The sequence below is a fragment of the Mobula hypostoma genome, chromosome 25, assembly GCF_963921235.1.
Source record: "Mobula hypostoma chromosome 25, sMobHyp1.1, whole genome shotgun sequence".
Taxonomy (NCBI): Eukaryota; Metazoa; Chordata; class Chondrichthyes; order Myliobatiformes; family Myliobatidae; genus Mobula; species Mobula hypostoma.
The window spans coordinates 40,342,838-40,355,161 of record NC_086121.1 but is presented as its reverse complement, the minus strand read 5'-3'; the positions used below and the strand labels follow the sequence as shown (position 1 = coordinate 40,355,161).

The window sequence follows — 12,324 nt, the reverse complement described above, 5'->3', positions numbered from 1 at the left end:
CAAGGTGCCAATGTTGAAGATAAACAAGTAGGTGTGGGAATAAGGAGTTGAAGTAACATACAACTGGAAGCTCAAGATAACCATTGCCAACACAGTATATGTATGCTGCAAAATGATTGCCTAGTCTATGCTTGTTCTTACTGGATGTAGGGAAGGCCACATCAAGAGCAATGAATGCAATAGACCAGCTTGGAGAAAGTGCATGTGAACCTCTGCCTCACTTGGAAGGTGTGAGGTATACTTGAGTAGCTCTGGGAATCAGCGGGTTTATGGTTGAAATCAGTGGATAACCTATCTCCTGAGATGCAGACAGAGAGATGAAAAAAAAGGAAGGAACTCTTAAGTGAACTTAGCTGCAGTTAGCTGCAAAGATGATAAAATTGATGAGGTGAAAAAAATGACGAATTTACAAAATTGAGTGCAGGAAGCAGCGCCAATGCAATAATCAAAGCAGAGAGAGGGTTGGGAAGGATATCTGAATGGGTTTGGAACAAAGACTATTCCCAGTAGTCAATGAATAAAGAGGTATAGCTGGGGTCCATGTGAGTGCACATGCATGGCCATACCACTATAGAAAGAAGGAGGAACCACCTCTCTCGATTTCTGGTTCCACCTGCCCTTTGCCCACACATATCTGATAAAGTTTTAAGGATATTGGGGGACGTAAGAAATGATTCTTGGACTCTTGCAAATAACCAGTTAAAATTAAGTGCCAGCTTGTCTAGATTAACAACTCACAGCTGTCCCTTTGGGATCGACATGAATGCTGAAATCACACAGGTTGCATACATCATGCCTTACGATTTCACATCACTGATCTAAGTTCCCATGTTTGTTTAGAGAGAACACACTGATAAGGCAAGAATCTGTCTGTAATTAAAACCTTGATTTAGTGGACTCTCTTATCTAAGTAATTAAATTTTGCTCTAATTGACTTAGCGGGAGTATCTGTTGAAACTGAGTGCTCTTTGTCTCTTCAGTTCTATAAATTGCCATGTTTCTGAGTGTTACACAGAAGCTTGTCATGAGCCGCCAGAGAGAGAAATTCTGTCTCTTTGATGTTCGGCTTCAAGCTGCTTGCTGGTTGAGCTTGAAGAAATAAGCTGGTGAGAAGAATAAAGTAAAGAACTGTGTGGCGTGGTTATTGGTCCGGCGAATTTAAGTTTACGTTTGGTGCTGTGACTCGGATCACAACATAGGGAACGTTTCTCTGGGCTGAGTTAGTGACCGAGGGTTTGAATTGGACACAACCGAGTGGTAGGGCGCCCCAAGGTGTTTTACCTCCGGCCACTCCTTGTGTCCGGTCAGGCATTCTGCCCCTCGCCATCGAAACCTGTATCTTGACAGGATCCACCGACTAAGCGCCGGAGGAAACGAAAGGTAAGAATTATATTTAAGCATAAAAGTGAGCTTGCTGCAGGCGACATTGACTATTCTGTATTATGTTCGAAACGGGATTAAAAGCCCCGGTCGGGAGAAGTGGTCGCCGCTGCCCGACGAATTCAGTAAAGGGTTGCGCATGCCCCAAAATATGGCTGGTTTAAATTTGATGATAAGGATCAAAATGTGACAAGTTCAGGATAAAGGAGGGAAGGGGACCCCCTCCCTCCAGACTATGTGAGAGTTGTTTTTGTGAGTATTAACGGAGAATAAGGCTAGCAGTTGTTTTTGTGAGTATTAAAGTCTGTGGGTACTGAAGAATTGGACAACAGGTCTTTGGCCTGGTCGATTAAGCTGTATAATTGAATTGACTTAACTAATTGGGCAACGGGTAAGGAAAAAGCCTGGTCTATTTGTGGGGGCAGTAACCCAGTAATTAGATAAGGGGGTAACCAACCTGGTGTATTCTAACTGACGAGGTTGGCCAGTGGCTGTGGCCTGGTAAATTGAAGTAACTAGTTGGGCGACAGGCGGTTGACCCGGTAAATTAACCAGCAAAGGACGGGACAGACATTTGGCCAAACAGAGGGGCAAGGGACTCCCCTGCAGTCTATCGGGATGTTAAGTGCAGCGCTAACAAAGAAACTGAGAAACGGTGTGTGGCCTCCAGGTGGAATTTAGGATATAACCTCTTGTGAACAAGCAGTAAATTTAATTTGGAAAAAGAATTGCGGTAAAAAGTGGAAATTATTGATTAAAAAATGGAAAGATAAAGCTGATACCAAATGGAGTAATACTTTACTGGCCAGTTGGAGGTACAATGTATGTGATAAAGGGGTGTAGAGGTATGTATGTCAGAAGGAAATATCAAGAGTTGGGAAACAATAAAGGCAGAGTGCGAATTGGTAGATGGGAGAAGAAAAAAAGAACGAGAGAAACTAAGAAAACAGGCAAAGGCAGATATGGACAGACAGGAAGGTTTAAATCAGCAGTGTCGCGCATGAGATCTAGGACCAATATGGGATCCTGAACCCATGTCTGGCATACCGACCCTGTGTGAGGACAGTGACCACGATGAGGATTGGGCACCCACCATATCCCCCACCTTACCAGGGGCCGAATGCACCCAGTGCTCCCAAACCCCAATCCTCCCAGTACTCAGATACAGTGGCTGCTCTGGTAAAACAGCGGCAGCAGGGAAGGGAAGGCTCTCTATACCCTGAGATCCAGGAAGGCAATACTGAGGATTATTCCGAGACAGGGAGGGAAGAATCCAATAAAACCACAGAGTTAATGGCTCCACAGAGACAACTGCCCACCCGAATGCTGCCCAATCCATGAGCAGCCGAGGAGGGGCAGCCCTCAGTAATTCTTGTATGCACCCTGAAAGCCTCAAGAATGATAATGATTATGGATCAGGCCCCCGACAGAAAAGAAAAACCAGCATAGTTTGCTTCGTATGTCCGCAGTACTATACAAATGTATAATGCGACCCCGCAAGATTTATTTGGTCTCTGCTCCATGATTCTCTCAGCTGATGGGGGGCAGAAATGGAAGGAAGAATTAAGATACCAAACCTATCAGGAGTTACAGGCAGGAATCCGTAATGAGAATGAACAGACAAACTGGATTATTCAAGCCTTGGAGAGGGTTCTCAACAACCTGTAGATATCACTAAAGTACTTGAATGCAAACCTAAGCCTGGGAAATCAGAACCAGATATCGGGAGCGATTTGTGGCCTGCTACGGCACTTTCACAGGAGACCAAGCCTCTAATAATGGGAATCCGTCCCCCTAGTTTAATGCCTTACTGCTCCAATGATTACCAATTAAGTTAGCCAACATGATTAAAACAAATAATATGGATTGGCCTGACAATGACCAAAATTGAATGCGATGAGCTTTGATGTATTACTGGGACCCAGCTTTCAAATCCCAATCAGCCCCGAAGGGAACGACTAAAGGTGAATATGTTCCGCGGAAAGAAGGATGTGAGCGGGCTGTATCTGGGGATCAGAAATGGGAACCGAAGCACGGAATGCACGTATTCACATACCCAGCCACTGCAGGTGGAATTCCAGGGGGACCCAGTGTGAGGTTTCATTTACAGCCACCACTAGTCTGGGGTGTCTAGCAGAGTGAGACTTGCTTTATCCGTTGGAAGTCAAGATTCTATGCACGGACAAGGGTGTCACCCTGGGACTAGCGAACAATCGACAGCTTCCCCAGTTACCTCCACGCCGCGCCCCCCGTGGTGGGCACTTAATCTGGACTCCACTTTGTCTGAACCCCCTCTGCCAGAGGCAGACCCTCATGTCACTCTGTGCTATGATCCAACGGGGTGCTCAGCTGAGGAAAGCCAATATTATTCACCCTTCGAGGGACAGAAGTTCTCAGTCACAGTGATTGGAGAGGTTAAAGGAAAAGAGGGCAGTGCATTACTGGCCAAAGTTCCGGATTTCCTTTGGCGACAGGCAGGACTGGTGGTTCCCCATACCACTGTTAGGGTTTGCCCCAGGTTCAAGCCAAAGAGCCTAAGGTTCCTTGCCTACATCCTGGCGAAACAAGCCTCCAGCACCAAGGGAGAATGGCAAGACTTGGCCGCAGGCCAACTCCAATACTGGAAGGAGTCGGAGGTGAAGACGGGACATCTGGTAAGACACTCTTTTAATATTGACTGAGCCCAAGACGTGGTACCCCATCTCTGGGCAATTTCAGGCCATGAAGTTGGCCGCACCAACTGCCCGACTGTCTGGATCACTGTGAAAGAAGGACAGACTCTCCTATCCCTTCCACAATACCCCCTCAAGCCCGAGGTAATGTTTTATGAGGATGGAAGCTCTTTTGTGGATCCAGTGAGGAAACGATGTTCTGGCTATGCGATAATGACGGACAGTGAAGTAATTGAGCAAGCCTCTTTTGAAACAGCTGTCTCTGCCCAAAAGACTGAGCTGCTTGCTCTGCCTCGTGCCTGTATCCTAGCAACGGACTAAAGTGCAAACTTTTACAGAGACTCCCGTTACGCACTGACTACGGAACTTTGGGCATTCCTGACTTCCTCCGGTCACCCCATTAATAATGCTACCTTTGTAAACAATTTACTCACCGCTCTACAGCTACCTTGAGTTTCCGTTATTATTAAATGTGCAGCCCACACTGGTGAATCTGATGAGATATTTAAGGGTAATGCTCCGGTTGATGCAGCAGCTTAACAGACAGCCTTGAATCCCACACCTTTAGTCCCCTCGGGAACCCAGCAAGGTCCTATTAGACAAGATCTAAGGACGGCTATGCAAGGTATGGGGGAAATACGTACGTTCTAGGGGGACGCCCTGAAGGAGAGTGCAAACTATGGTCCCAAACGGGTTGCCACCTTGAACCTCAGACCAATTTATGGGTGACCCCTGTACACACCTTGGCAAGGAGGGAATGGTTAAAACATTATTACAATCTTGGTGGCACCATGATTTCCAGCAAGCAGCTGAATAGCGAGCCAAAGCATGCTTAATTTGTAAAAAAAAAAAAAAAAAAAAATTGAATGCTGGAAAGGGAATGCCTTGTGTTTTCTGGAACCACACCCTTGCCTGGTGGGCCTTTTTCTTGTTTACAACTTGATTTTATAGAATTTTTAGAGTACATTGTTATAAGTATTGCTTGGTGATAGTAGATGTATCGAGCAGATGGATTGAAGCTGTTCCTACAACTAATGATACTGCTATGACTGTTGTGAAAATATTGCTAAAAGAAATAATTCCTTACTATGGAAGTCCAGAAATGATAAGCTCGGACAATGGGCCATATTTTGTTGCCAAAATAAATGAGGAAGTCTGCAAAGAACTTGCTAGAAAACAGCAGTTCCACTGCACCCACCATCCGAAAGCAGCCGGCAAAGTGGAACGAGCCAATGGTACCTTGAAAGATAAGTTGGCCAAACTTACACAAGAAACTGGATTGACCTGGTTGAAGGTTTTACCCTTAGCCTTATTCCATATGAAAATCACACCGATCAAGTAAGACGGGACTATCACCAGCGGAAATCATTTACGGGAAACCTATGAGAACTCCATGGGGACCTCGACCTTGTGTGCCACTCCCTGAGAGCTTAGCTGCAAAATTAGATATCCATACCTTGGGGGAGGAGATGAGAAAATATTTATGCAAATTAACTAAAATTCTCCAACGCTTGCACTCGCAGGTACGGCAGGCCTATCGAGAGGACGAAACCAAGCCTAAAGGTGACTACCCCACGATTGAGCTTGGAGATTTTGCCCTGATCAAGAACTGGGATTGTGGGAAACTCGGACCTCGGTGAAGAGAACCACACTCACCATGACTGATCCTAAATATTTCACAACAACCAAGAAAAGAGAAATCTTTGAACTCAAAGCAGACTCAACAGTGACAAGAAGGAGAAAAAGAAAAAAGCAGTGAAGAAAGTGATTGCGTCAATGACCATTGGCAAAGATGCCAGTGCCCTCTTTCCTGATGTTGTAAACTGTATGTAAACAGACAATTTGGAGTTGAAGAAGCTGATGTACCTCTATCTAATGAACTATACAAAGAGCCAACCAGATATGGCAACTATGGCTGTCAACACTTTTGTTAAGGACTGTGAAGATCCCAATCCACTTATCAGAGCGCTGGCAGCATCTGTGTGGATAAAATTACTAAGTATTTGTGTGAGCCCCTGCAAAAATGTCTAAAGGATGAAGACCCTTATGTACGAAAAACTGCTGCTGTCTGTGTAGCCAAGCTACATGACATCAATGCACAGCTGGTAGAAGATGAGGGATTTCTGGACACTGTAAAGGATCTGATACCTGACTCTAATCCAATGGTCGTTGCAAATGCTGTGGCTGCTCTGTCAGAGATTGCAGAATCTCATCCAAACAGCAACTTGTTAGACCTCAATTTTCAGATAATCAACAAGCTTTTCACAGTCTTAAATGAATGTACTGAATGGAGCCAGATATTTATCCTTGATTGTTTGGCCAATTACAGCCCAAAGGATGACCGAGAAGCTCAAAGCATCTGTGAGTGTATGACACCACGTTTATCTCACACCAACTCAGCTGTTGTCCTGTTGGCTGTAAAGGTTCTGATGAAATTTATGGAAGTGTTTTCAAAGGACTTGGATTACTATGGCACTTTGTTGAAGAAACTGGGTTCCCCACTGGTAACGCTGTTGTCTGCAGAACCAGAATTCCAATATGTTGCCCTCCGGAACATCAACCTCATTATACAGAAAAGGTCTGAGATTCTTAAGCATGAAACGAAGGTTTTCTTTGTAAAATACAATGATCCAATATATGTGAAACTGGAAAAACTGGGTATTATGATTCGATTGGCTTCTCAAGACAACATTGCACAGGTTTTGACAGAATTGAAGGAGTATGCCACTGAGGTAGATGTTGACTTTGTACAAAAAGCTGTGCATGCAATTGGACGATGTGCAATTAAAGTTGAGCAATCAGCAGAACGCTGCGTGAGTACTCTCCTTGACCTCATTTAGACAAAAGTAAACTATGTCGTCCAAGTAGCTATTGTAGTAATAAAGGAAATTTTCCGTAAATGCCCAAACAAGTATGAAAGGGTTATTGCAACACTATGTGAAAATCTGGACTCACTGGATGAACCAGAAGCAAGAGCAGCGATGATATAGATAGTTGGAGAGTATGCAGAAAGAATTGACAATGCTGATGAGCGATTAGATTCCTGGAAGGATTCCATGATGAGAGCACACAGGTTCAACTACAACTTTTGACTGCTATTGTGAAAGTATTCTTAAAAAAAAACGAATGAGACACAAGGGCTGGTGCAGCAAGTTCTAATCTTGGCGACACAGGATTCCGACAACCCTGACTTGAAAGACCGTGGCTATATATACTGGTGTCTACTTTCTACAGATCCAGTGGCAGCAAAGTAAATTGTATTGGCAGAAAAACCTCTGATTGCAAAAGAAACTAATCTTATTGAGCCAATGCTCCTTGATGAATTAATCTGCTATATTGGAACACTGGCTCCTGTATACAATAAGCAACCCAGTGTATTCGTGGAGGGGCAATCGAACAGACTGCAAACGTGATATTGAAGGAACTAAGTAGGAGGACTCTCTTGGACTAAAGGAAAATGTATTGGTTGATTGTGGTGTTTTGCATTTCGGAGGTCTAATTATATTAATTTTGATCGTTGTCTACATTTCAAGATGCCTTTGGCCATGTTTTGTATCTTGTTGAAGAAGTGACCACCTATTGTGAAAGTTTATCATGTAATGATAAAAAGGAGGGAATGATGAAGTTTTAAGGATATTGGGGGACATAAGAAACGATTCTTGGACTCTTGTAAATAACGGGTTAAAATTAAGTGCCAGCTTGTGTGTGCTCTGTTCTGTGAAAGTGTGCAGAGTCTGTCCTTGACTAAGGAATCTGCCTTCAGCTTGTTTAGATTAACAACTCACAATTGTCCCTTTGGGAACGACATGTGGGCTGATTTCACACAGGTTACATACATCATGCTTTACAATTTCACATCACAGATCTCGGTTCCCTCGTTTGTTTAGAGAGAACACACTGATAAGGCAAGAATCTGTCTGCAATTAAAACCTTGATTTAGTGGACTCTCTTATCTAAGTAATTAAATTTTGCTCTAATTGACTTAGCGGGTGTATCTGTTGAAACTGAGTGCTCTTTGTCTCCTCAGTTCTATAAATTGCCATGTTTCTGAGTGTTACACAGAAGCTCGTCATGAGTCGCCAGAGAGAGAAATTCTGTCTCTTTGATGTTCGGCTTCGAGCTTCTCGCCAGCTGAGCTTGAAGAAATAAACTGGTGAAAAGGATAAAGTAAAGAACTGTGTGGTGTGGTTATTCGTCCGGCAAATTTAGGTTTACGTATCCACTTGCGTTGCTTCTCTTTTACCCTACCCGTCCTGTCCACTTGCTCACTTAGGTCCATCTGCCCAGCCTCTGGGTCTACCCTCCCCCTCCCCTCCCTCATCCGGATCCACGTGCCCAAACTTTTTTACCTGTCCCCCTCACTGGTTCCAACTATCACCCATCAGCCCCCTCAAACCACTCCTTCTCACCTCGTCATGCTGGCTATTGCCCTTCTACACTCTCAGTCTAGCTGCAGGGTTTCGAGCTGAAATGCTGACAACCCCCTTGTCTCCATAGGTGTTGCTTAACACACTGGGTTCCTTCAACATTTGTCTTATTCAAGCACTGAAGTTTGATATCACCTGGAAGAAAGTCTATTTTACAGACATCCCACCAACTACCCGAAGCATTTAATCCTTCAACCACTCATGCACACTGAGATTACTCCAACAACAACCTTTAACACCAGGGAGGCAGACTCAGTATGTAAACCCTACCAAGAAAACAGCTCCCTGAACACACCCACCATCTCGCTCCTCGGTCACTGCCATGCTTGGAGATGGCAATCTGTCACCCAGTTCTAGGCTGTAGACTCACCGACTCAGTATGTAAACCCTACCAACAAAACAGCTCCCTGAAACACACCCACCATCTCGCTCCTCGGTCACTGCCATGCTTGGAGATGGCAATCTGCCACCCAGTTCTAGGCTGTAGACTCACCGACTCAGTATGTAAACCCTACCAACAAAACAGCTCCCTTAAACACACAGACCATCTCGCTCCTCGGTCACTGCCATGCTTGGAGATGGCAGTCTGGCTGTAGACTCACCTGTTTCTCCACAGCTCCACAATCCACATCAATCACACCCATGTTTTGAGCAATGTAACTCCTTAGACCTAGTAGTACAAGAAGTGCCTGTGCAGTTTATGGCCTTCTCCCTCAAGAAATCAGTATTTCTTCCGACATTTGCAAATTGCCTCAAATAGTAAAAGTAGGAATCACATTTTGCAATTTTGTCCATCTTGTCTACAGTTGTTTTGAAGTTCATTCAGCAAATTTTGTTTGACTTCTATATAAACTATGTGGATATAATTATCATTAAATTCAGAAAGATTAGTTCATTCTTTGCAACACACTTAAGAGCTGCTGGTGAACGCAGCAGACCAGGCAATATCTCTAGGAAGAGGTACAGTCGACGTTTCAGGCCGAGGCCCTTCGTCAGGACTAACTGAAGGAAGAGTGAGTAAGAGATTTGAAAGTGGGAGGGGGAGGGGGATAAGAAAAGACAGGAGGGGGAGGGATGGAGCCAAGAGCTGGATAGGTGATTGGCAAAAGGGATACGAGAGGATCATGGGACAGGAGGTCCGGGAAGAAAGACAAGGAGGGAGGGGGGACCTAGAGGATGGGCAGGGAGTATAGTGAGAGGGACAGAGGGAGAAAAAGAGAGAGAAAAAAATAATAATTATATATAATAATAATAAATAAATAACGGATGGGGTACGAGGGGGAGGTGGAGCCTAGCGGAAGTTAGAGAAGTCGATGTTCATGCCATCAGGTTGGAGGCTACCCGGACGGAATATAAGGTGTTGTTCCTCCAACCTGAGTGTGGCTTCACCTTTACAGTAGAGAAGGCCGTGGATAGACATGTCAGAATGGGAATGGGATGTGGAATTAAAATGTGTGGCCACTGGGAGATCTTGCTTTCTCTGGTGGACAGAGCATAGGTGTTCAGCGAAACGGTCTCCCAGCCTGTGTCGGGTCCCGCCAATATATAGAAGGCCACATTGGGAGCACCGGACGCAGTTTATCACCCCAGCCGACTCACAGGTGAAGTGTCGCCTCACCTGGAAGGACTGTCTGGGGCCCTGAATGGTGGTGAGGGAGGAAGTGTAAGGGCATGTGCAGCACTTGTTCCGCTTACAAGGATAAGTGCCGGGAGGGAGATCGGTGGGGGGGGGGGGGGGGAATGACTGGACAAGGGAGTCGCATAGGGAGAAATCCCTGCGGAAAGCTGGGGGGGGAGGGGAAGGGAAAGATGTTCTTAGTGGAGGGATCTCGTTGGAGGTGGCAGAAGTTACCGAGAATTATATGTTGGACCCAGAGGCTGGTGGGGTGGTAGGTGAGGACCAGGGGAACCCTATTCTCAGTGGGGTGGCGGGAGGATGGGGTGAGAGCAGACGTGCGTGAAATGGGAGAGATGCGTTTGAGAGCCCCACCTCCCCTTTGTACCCCATCCGTTATTTATTATTATTATATATATATTTTTTTCTCTCTCCTTTTTCTCCCTCTGTCGCTCTCACTATACTCCTTGCCCATCCTCTGGGATTCACCCCTCCCTCTTTCTTTCTCCCTAGGCCTCCTGTCCCATGATCCTTCCATATCCCTTTTGCCAATCAACTTTCCAGCTCTTGGCTTCATCCCTCCCCCTCCTGTCTTCTCCTATCATTTTGGATCTCCCCTTCCCCCTCCCACTTTCAAATCTCCTACTATCTCTTCTTTCAGTTAGTCCTGACAAAGGGTCTCAGCCCGAAACGTCGACTGTACCTCTTCCTAGAGATGCTGCCTGGCCTGCTGCATTCACCAGCAGCTTTTAAGTGTGTTGCTTGAAATTCCAGCATCTGCAGATTTCCTTGTGTTTGCGTGACTTCATTCTTTGGTCTTTTTCTGCTGGATTTTCAAGATCCCTGGAGCACAGCTATGGCATCTGACCAATAAAACAGCAGATTCTGATAAAGGCTGAACAAAACTGACAGGGGCATCAAGGTGTGAATTTACTAACCATTCTTCAGTTAACCTAGAAGTGCATATGTTGAACAGATTAATGTGAATTTCACATAAATGTGAACTGGAAATGTGGCAGAATATTCTCCAAAGTCATTAGAATAATGAAACATGATAGGAATGTGGCAAGGGCCATTCAGAACTTCAAAATAGCCAGGTGTTGGAAATACAGATTGAATAAAAAACACTGAGGAATGACACATTTGCCTCAGGGATCTGGAATCTTTTCAAAAACAATACAACTCCTGAGCAAGATGCAAGGCAATTCAAAAGTTGTGGCCAAAGTAGCTTCCAATTATGTCCTTAGTAATTTGTCAGCAGTAAACCTTTCGTTGATCGTGCAGTTTGATGACACTTTTCTCATTTATTAACTTTTGTTTTTAAAGACAAGGAGTAATTTTGTTTTTAAACTTTGCAGAAACACCATTTATTTTTAAGAGCACACACACAAAACTCAGCAGATGAGGCAGCATCTATGGAAATGAATAAACAGTCAATGTTTCGGATCGAGGCCCTTCATTAGGCTGGTTGGCTGACTATATCACAATAATTACACTGTTACTTTATGCTTCTGAAGACTGGAGGCTTGGAGGCCTGTCATGGGGCTAGGGGACTGTCCATGTTGGGTGGGTGAGAGTAATGAAAGCGGTTTGTTTTGTCACTTGTGTTCTCCAACAGATTGCCGAGCATCGTGGGCATGCTTCGTTGGCACTGGAGTCACTTGCAGCTGCCCTCAGCACATCTGTGTGTTGGTTGTTAACACAAACAGCATAGTTCACTTTATGTTTCGACGTACATGTGATAAATAAATGAATCTGAATCTCACCGACTGAAGAACTGAAATGACCAAAGCATAGGACAATCTAGTGTGACTTTCTCTATAAAAGCCCATGGTAGGTGGATGACACGGTGCTTATTATGCTGTTCAATTGTGCTGTAAATTACCACTTCAATGGGATCTGATGCCAGGTCAGATGTGGAAAGTTTGTTATTATTTTCTCACCTTCACTGATCACTCCTTGAATTTTATTTTGTGACAACATTGCTACAACATATAAAGTATGTGATATCTGTCTCTACAAGAAGAAACTTCACAGCGTGTATTACAGTTATTATTACATTTGTCCATTATACATAGGATGTATATTATATGTCCTTTTCATAGGAAGGCAAAGAGCTCATCACAAATAGATGAGCATGAAATGCAAACCACCACACTATATCTAGATGGAATAAAACTGTGAGAATACTGTGAAGTATGCACAGTATATCATTCACAGTGCCAAGTCA

At 44.5% G+C, this 12,324-nt stretch overlaps 1 protein-coding gene and 1 pseudogene across 3 annotated transcripts in view; one reads left to right on the top strand and one right to left on the bottom strand.

Moving 5' to 3' along the window:
* Window positions 1-12,324, bottom strand: part of mtor (mechanistic target of rapamycin kinase) — a 343,897-nt gene that overhangs the window by 122,550 nt on the left and 209,023 nt on the right. The gene's annotated exons all lie outside the window — the stretch shown is intronic.
* Window positions 5,710-7,934, top strand: LOC134337717 (AP-1 complex subunit beta-1-like; annotated as a pseudogene).